Genomic DNA, 9,379 nt, shown 5'->3' with positions numbered 1-9,379 from the left:
TCTCTTTCACGGTGATCTTCATTACAGATAATACCTAAAACAAAACAAAATTATCAGTTTCTAAAACTCTTAACTCTAAAGCCTGGTCTCTGATTAGGTATATTTACATTCAATATACTTAAATAAATATATTTAAGGTATATTTACATTAAATATACTTCTTATAACCAGGTATAGTGCCACATCCCTTTGATCCCAGCAGGCACAGGCAGGCAGATCTCTGTGAGTTCAAGGCCAGCCTGGTCTACATAGTGAGTTCCAGGCCAGCTGAGGCTACAGGAAACCCTGTCTCAAAAATACCAAAAATATCTCCAAACTTAAACCCTAAAACAGCAAATCATCTAATCGACGTATAGACAAATAAATTGAACAGACAGTTCTCAAAAGAAGAAATAAGAATGGTTAATAAACATAAAAAAAATTCAATATCCTTGACATCATGGAAATGAAAATCAAAACTATATTGAGATTCCCTCTCACCCTAGTCAGAATGTCTTTGTCGAGTAATCAGGCAACAATAATGTTATGAGGATGTGGCAAAGAAGAAACCTTTACATACTGTTAGTGAGGATGTAAATTTCTGCAACCACTAGGGAAATCAGCATGAAAGTTCCTCATCTGGGCATCAGACTAGATGTCTATTAACAACTGAATGAATAAAGAAAATGCGGCATGTACAATAGAGTATTATTCAGTCATTAAGAAAAATAAAATCTCATTCTCAAAAATATCATTTTTATAGATCATGACCTTAAATAAAATCAGGCCTAGAAAGACAAATATTGCATGTTCTTTTTTATATGAAGAATCTAGACTTTAAAAAAAGACTTGGAAACAAAGAAAATACTATTTAGAAAGAGGAAGAGACCAGTAGGAGAGGTGAAGAGAGGAAAGAAATCAGTTATGGGGAAGTAAGATCAAAGTACATGGTACACATGTGTGAGAATGTCATAATGAAGCTCATTATTTTTTATGATAAATAAAACACGAATAAAATTTAAAAGTATTTCAAAGTGATTAAAATATATTTAACAAAAATATAGTAGCTGTGAAAATTCTTAATATGTATTTGACACAAATTCCATGAATTCCAGCCTAGTTTTATATTTATAAATATAAACAAAGTTATGACAGGGGCTGGAGAGATGGCTCAGCAGTTAAGAGCACTGGCTGCTCTTGCAGAGGACCTGGTTCAGTTCCCAGCACCCACATGGCAGCTAACTCCAGTTCCAGGGTATCTGACGCCTTCTTCTGACCTCCATAGGCATTGTATGATACAGGTGCACTTGCAAACATGCAGACAATACACTCATATACATAGAATAAAAATGATAAATAAAATGTTTCGTGTTTTGGGTTTTTGTTTCTTTCTTTTTGAGACAGGGTCTCCCTGCAGTCCCAGCTGGCCTGAAAATCACTATGTAGACCAGGCTGGCCTTGAACTCACAGAGATTCACCAGCCTCTGTCTCCCCAGTGCTGGGATTAAAGGCATGGGCCACCATGCCTGGCCTACGAATAATTAAAAAAAAAAAAAGATATAACAGCTGGATGAGTGTGGTGTTTGATAGCCTGGCACTCAGGAGGCAGAGGCAGGCAGATTTCTGTGAGTTCAAGCACAGCCTGGCCTACATAGTAAGTTCCAGGCCAGCTGAGGCTACAGGAAGACTCTGTCTCAAAAAAAAAAAAAGTATAACAACAAAAAATTGAAAAATGCGAAAATGACAATTGAGAGGCCTGTTCAATAAATCATGATATATTCATAGTTAATGATAACCATACGACCTTTAAGAAAATGAAATGACTTTGTTTGAGGTGACTTCAGATGAGCCCCAAATGTATTTGGTAAACAAAATGAGTATAAGAAAGATAAACAGCATTTGTGGCTTTTAATTGTACTTGGAGGGGGAAGGTAGGTGAGACTAAGAGGTAACTGTAACTTTAGTCATTTACTGTCTATGCTTCTATATTGTTTGAGTTTTTACAACATATACATGTACCTGTGTATTGTTTTCAATAAGAATAAAACAACAGTAAATAACACTTAAGGGGAATTTTGGTTACTAGAGAAAATGTTTATCCTACCATAAAAGCTAACATTCACTTTGTATAATGGGCCTGGCACTGAGACAAATGTAGTAAAATGCACCAACCTCATTCTCACAGCAAATGGGAGATGTCAATACTATCATGATCCCTATTGCGTAAGTGTGCTGAGTGCATCTGACAGCAAGATTTATCTGACTCAAGTGTTTTTGGTTTTCTTTTTCCTGATTGCCAATATTTCACCAAAATTCATATTTCTGTCCATTACACTGTGACTCCAATTTGAGAACACTGAAAGTTATGAATTACAGCATCTTAGATGCACATACAAAGTTTATTACTCTTATACAAACACTAGTTAAATCATAGAAAACGCTTTGAATGTTTTCCTACCTTTATTCCTTAGCATGTAGACTATCAAATTTCTATCTCTTTCCATTTTGGTGTTAGCATCTTTTTATTTTAAAAATTATTGTTTGAGTTTCACAAAGAAAATAGTTAAGTGAGTTTTGGCTTGGGATTAGCACATAAGTTCTGAAATGTCACTAAACACATTTATGTCATTTTGTACCATGTATTTATCCAAGGTGACATTCTCAGTATTGGCAATTGTAAAATAAAAATATCAACTCCAAAAGCCTTTGAAGATGCTCTATATCCTATACCACTAAATATTCTGCCAAGACTTAATTCTTTGTGTAAAAAGCACATCTGTCTCATTATTATATAAATTTTCTTTTATCTTTAATAAATGGTAAAATTGTAGATATACCAAAGAATTATTGTAAAATATATTTCTATATACTTTATTAACAGGAGATGTTTGATGTGTATACCAGTTTTGATTACCTCTATACACAGATTTGCATAAAAAATTCTTAGATGAAAAGGAATCAAAGGTGAAAAAGTTTCAAAAGCTCTGCATTGTAGAGTTGTTACACAGGTTCAGAAAGACAATCCATACAATACATATAAACCTCTGGAAAAGTACTTAGCACAGAAGACACAAAAAGTGATAGTTATTATTATTACTTTGTATGCCTGATTGACCCTATAAGCATCTGAGTTTATTATTTCTGACCTTGCTTTACATAACAACAACTTAAAAAGCAGTATGGTGTGATCTCAGAGCTTCAGAAACACAAAGGAAATATGATTAGAAATTCATAAAATATCAAATGTGGTTTTACCTGAGGAATGAGTGCATTCTAGCTTTTTTATCATTCTTTTCTATATGTTATGGATTCAACTTCTCCCCCCTCAACATTTATATATCAAATCCCTAATTACCAAATGTGACTATATTGGAAGATAAAACCACTAAGGAGATAACAATATATTAGCTCTTGAATGTAATTCAGTAAGAATATTCTCCTTACAATAAGCATTGAGGTTATAGTTCAGTAGTAGAGAAAACTTGTTCAGCATGAGAACGTGTTTGATTCTCAGTACCACAAAAAAAGAAAGAAAAAGAAGAAGGAAGGAGAAGGAAGAAAAGGGAGAAGGAGAGGGAGGAAAGCGAGGGAGGGAGGGGGAGAAAAAAGACCATGGGAGGATACTGCAAGAAAACAGCCATCTACAAGTCAAGGAAAGAATTTTTCCAGAAATAGCCCTATGGGTGTCCTGATCTTAAACTTCAATCTCTAGAAATGTGATAAAATATATTTATCATATAAGCCAGTGAGCCTGTGGTTTTCTAATATGTTAACCAGAGCAACTAATACACTATTTTCTATAAAGAACATTTATTACTCTAAAAACATGAAAGGGAGAATATTACTAAAATGTATATGCACAAATGTTGGTATCTTTTACCACATATAAGCATATTGTTACTATGTTGGTATCTTTTACCACATATAAGCACATTGTTTAAAAGTCTACAGAGTAATCTTAAAAGCCATTTTAATCTTTTTACAAAATAAGAATAAAAATATTCAATTCATTTTCTAGACTCCTCAACAAAACTACAGTCTCACATGTTCAGAATACTAAAGATCGACTAAAATGCAGCAGGTAAAATGAAATGTCTCATGTATTTTAAAGTAAATAACTTATTTAAAATTATAGACTATTGCCAGCTTGGTCAATATAGCAACTTCCAGACTAGGTGGTACTACAGGGAGACCCTGTATCAAAAAAGACAAAATAAATAAATAAATTTTTTTAAGATTATCGACTATTATACCTAAGTAGTCTGTGTGTATATTTATCAGTCCATCCATAAAGAAAATTTCCTGTGCTTGACATAAGTTAAACACCAGGAGTTTGATGTTAATTAGGTAGAAAGAATCATTTCTAAGAAACAGAAATTGTATTATTGGTAGAAAATTAGACTCAATAGATTTCATCTGATAGAGCAATAGCTAGATTCTTAATTCAGACAGAACATAATCCCAACAGAAAGGAATTCTACACAGCAAGCAAACAAACGAACATCACAGCTATCATAAAGATGGCCCCCAACTCTTTCAGAACTATATCATTTCATGATTTATATTACAGAAAGCTCATCTTTCCCTCTATGGTTATTACTATTCCAATACCACCACAGCAAAAATAACACCACCCACAAAATGTGGCTTCTACTTAAGATAGTTTCAATACAATTTCATTCAGAGACCAACCTAGCTGTGTGGCTACCTGGGTGCCAGCCAGAATATATAACCTTTACCCTTGTATATGATCCTTCTACAATAAAGCTGATATATGATTAATTGAAAACTAAGAAACTTATCAAAAAAAAATAGAATACATGTAAAATCAAACTTACCTGCCACGCATTAAAAGGCCTTCTTTATTCAACGTCTTTTCTGTAAACTCTCCAAGCTGTGAATTTTATTTCTTCTTTGCTGAAAACGAGGATAAAGGACACATTCTCCTTTAGGGTCAAATATCAAAATGAAACTGAAGTCACCTGTTAGTCACATGTGATACTTTGTAATCTTGATAAGAGTGTATACATCATGACTAGAGTGCACTTCTTTATAACCCTCCATTGAGAGAAGTAGCACAGCTCCTTCCTTAGATTCAGACTCCAAGTTTTCATGTATTCGTCATTAATATTTAAGAAAATAGAATTTGCTGGGGTGGGGAGGGGCTCCCATTCACCACAGCTTTAAAAAAAATACTAGAAGAAAGAATGACTGATCCTGTTCACGGATAGGCAGAATTATTATTTTTTGAATGGTTACATTACAAAAAGTAATCTACATATTCAACACTCATCAAAATCCAAATGACATTCTTCACAGAAATATAAAAAAAAAAAACCAAAATTCATATGGAAGCACAAAAGGCTGCACATAGTTAAAGCAATTCTGGCAAAAAGAACAATATTGTGGTGGTTTGAATGAGAAATGATCCCCGTAGGCTCAAGTATTTGAACACTTTGTCCCAGTTGGTGGTGCTGTTTGGGAGATCATGGGGTCTCTAGGAGGTGTGACCTTGGTGGAGGAAGAGTGTCACTGGGGGTAGGCTTAGAGAGTTCACAGCCTTGCCCCTCTCTCTGCTTTGCATTTGCCTTTGAAGATCTGAGGTCTCAGGTTCCTGCTCCAGCCACCATGCCTACCATTTGCTGCCATGCCTCCCCACCATAATGGATTCTGATCCCTCCAGAACCATAAGCCCAAATAAATTCCTCCTTCTATAAGTTGCCTTGGTCATGGTGTTTTATCACAGCAACAGAAAAGTAACTAATACAGCCAGTCTCTTCAGGGATGCGGGTCCTGAGAGGCTACTCAGCCTCCAGTAGATGGTCCACACCCATGCACATACAGCAGCACTAAGTGGACTCCGTGGGTATTAAATTGAGAGTGAGAATGAGAACAAGAGAGAATAGGATGTTGGAGAGAGAGAGAGAGAGAGAGAGAGAGAGAGAGAGAGTTGAGAGGAAAAATGGGAGTGGGAGAGGGGAGAAATTGGAGGGGAGGGAATGGGAGTGGATTAGATCCAAACAAATTATATCCACATATGAATATTAAATAAAATATAAGAGGGTCTAAAGAGATAGCTCATCATGTATTCCTCTTATAGAAGACTGGGTTAGATTGCCAGCACCAACGTCAGGTGGTTCACAACCACCTGTAACTCCAGCTCCAGGGAATCTGACCCCTCTGGGTTCCATTGAGCACCTGCATCAGGTGCACATACACACAGGCACACGCACATAGACATAATTAAAAAGAAAAAAAAAGAAGTAGCAATGCTATAGATATCACAATACCTGGTCTCAAAAATATATTACATAGGCAGAATAGTCAAGACAGCATGGTACTGGCACAAAAACAGGAATGCATACCAATGAAATAGAATAGATAATCTAGAAATAAACCCACAGTTACAGCCACATGATTTTTAACAAAGCTGTCAAATACATAAATTAGAAAAAAACAACAGTCTCTTTAACAAACTGTGCTGGAAAAATCAGGATTTCTGCATGCAAAAGAATGAAATTAGACCCGTATCTTTCACTCTACATAAAAATCAATTCAGGAGCTGGAGCGATGGCTCAGCAGTTAAGGACATTGACTTGAGGTTCCCAGTACCCACATGGTAGCAAACAACCATTCATAACTCCAGTTCCAGGGATCTGACAACCTCTTCTGGCCTCCACAGGCATTATATACACATGATGTACTTACATATATGCTGAAAAAATACTCATATACATAAAATAATTTTTAATCAGTTCAAAGTGGATCAAAGACCTTAATGTAAGACCTGAAACTTTGAAATTAGAGGAAACCATAAGTAAAACACTTCAAGATATGGACAAAGGTAAAGATTTTCTGAACAGGACTCCAATTAGTACAAGAAAATATCCCAGGAATTGACAAATAGAATTACATAAAATTAAGACGTTTCTAAGGGAAACAATCCTTGGAGTAAAGAAATGACCTACAGAATGGAAAGGGGAAAAAAATCTTTGCCAACAGCACATCACAGACACACACACACACACATACACACACACACAAAGACAAAAACAAAACAACAACAAAAAAAGACAACAGGGAATAACCTAATTAATTAATGAACTAATGAATGACACTTCTCAAAAGAACTACAAATAGCCAATAAACATATAAAAAGCATCCAACACCCTTAGTCATAAGAAAAATGCAAATTAAAATTGCTTTGAGATTTCATCTCACCCCAGTCAGAACAGCTATCATCAAAAATTTGTTTAAAAATGTCAAGGTAGATGGGGGCAGGGGGAACCCTTATTCACTGCTAATGGGAATGTGAAGTTGTGCAGCCACTATGAAAATTAGAAAGGGAAATTACTCAAAAACTGAAAATAGAACTACCCTGCCACCCAACTACATCACTCTAGTGTATACCTGAAGGACTTTAAGTCAACATACCACAGATATACTTGTACATCCATGGTTAAAGCTGCACTATTCACAACAAAGGCAATGAAATCTGTTCCACCTATGTCGCGAGCCGGGACTCTGTCCAGCAGAGTCCAGGAAAAAAGACACGAACACCAAGGTGAGGTTCAAACTTCCGTTTCTCTTTCTTCCTTTATTCTCTCTTATTCTCTCTCATATTCTCTTCACTATCTCACCCACTATGATGCTGCTTCATCGTTCTCCTCTTTATATAGCATTTCCAACAGCCCTCCCCCCAGCCAGGACCAATCAGGGCACACACACGTGCAGCGGGCAGGCAGAGTGCAGCTCATTGGCCACGTAGCAAGATCATCAGGCAGGCAGCACCTGTTCGGGCTCACCATGCTTCAGAGAGTTGGAGTAAACAAGCGGGGATCACGAGCCTTGGCAACCAGCCAAGAGTTGAAGTAAACAGCACGAGGTTTGGCAGCCAGCCAGGGCGCCATCTTTGGCTGGCTCGGCTGTGCTCGCTTCCCACACACCTAGATGCTTATCAACAGATGAATGGATTAAATATATATATATATATATGGTGCATATACACAATGGGATTTTATTCAACAATAAAGAAAAATAAAACCGTAGCATTTGCAGGAAAATGAGTGCAACTAGAAATCATTGTATTAAGAAAATAAGGCAGATGCAAAAAGACAAATACCATATTTCGTCTCATATACAGAATGTCAATTAAAATTGTGTGTACATCAGTATGTGTGCACCTGTGTGTGATGATATGTGTCTGCTAGTCGTGAAACTAAAAAGGGGGTCATGAGAGAGGAGGAAGAGTTCTCAAGGGAGGTAGAAGATAGAGTACTGGACTACATGTAATTAGAAAGCAGAAGAAGAAACTAATTGGGGGAAGAAAAGGAGCCAGCTGACTCGGGGAGGGGGCATGAGAGAAAGAGGTAGAGGTGGGGAACAAATGAGGACCAGTACAATGACACATATGTATTAAAATACCATGATGAAACCCGTTACTTTGCCTGGTAACCTAAAAAAAAATATTTTTTAAAAAGAGAACATATAATTTGCCTCACAGTATATCCAAGTGGATAACAAGCCCTGTTTGAAAAGGAGAGACAGATTTTTAAATTTCAAATACTCTCACAAAGAATTTAGAAGGTATCATTAACTTAGACCTACCTACTTTTTTTTTAACCTGTATATTTTTCAAATCTTATGACTCTGAAAGATGACTACTGTTCGGTATTAACACCTGTTGAGGAGTTTTCTGTACCAGTAACAAGCACTTAGATAAACCACTTATACAGATAAAGGTTTATTTTGGCTCACAGTTTTGGAGTTTCTAGTCCCTGATGAGACACACCCATTGCTTTTAAGCCGTCTAGTGGAGGGGCAGGTGCATGTGGTAGAGCAAAGCCAATTATCCTTCAGTCAGGAAGAAAAAGAGAAGAGACCACAGTCCCAGAATCTCCTTCAAGGACTCAACACTCAGTGACCTGAAGACCTCCAACCAAGTCCCACCTTCTAAAGGTTCCACTATTTCCTGATACAGCAATGAGTTGGCAACCAAGTCTTTAAAACTTTGCTGCTACAGAGCACTCAAGGTCCAAACTATAGCAAGTCCCCAAATAAACTCGACATTTCTTCTATTTCTAAGCCTTTGGTCAGAGTTAGTAATTATCGTCAATTACTATCTGATGAAATTCTATCAATCCTTCAAGAATCACCTCAAAATTTCCCACCATTAAGTTTTCCCAACTCTCCCCTTCCTCCATGCTATTCCATTACTTAAGGTGATAGTTGTCTTTTAGGACTTAACCACATTAAAATAAGGCATGTGTGCTGGATAGCTTTAGTGTCAACTTGACACACCTGGGTTGAAGGAGCCTCAATTGGGGAATTGACTCCATTGGACTGGCCTGTGGCCATGTCTGTGGGGCATCTTCTTGATTGTTGAGTGATGTGGGAGGGC

This window comes from Nannospalax galili, unplaced genomic scaffold, assembly GCF_000622305.1.
Source record: "Nannospalax galili isolate Female #2095 unplaced genomic scaffold, S.galili_v1.0 scaffold102, whole genome shotgun sequence".
NCBI classification, from domain to species: domain Eukaryota; kingdom Metazoa; phylum Chordata; class Mammalia; order Rodentia; family Spalacidae; genus Nannospalax; species Nannospalax galili.
This window is presented reverse-complemented; position numbering follows the sequence as displayed.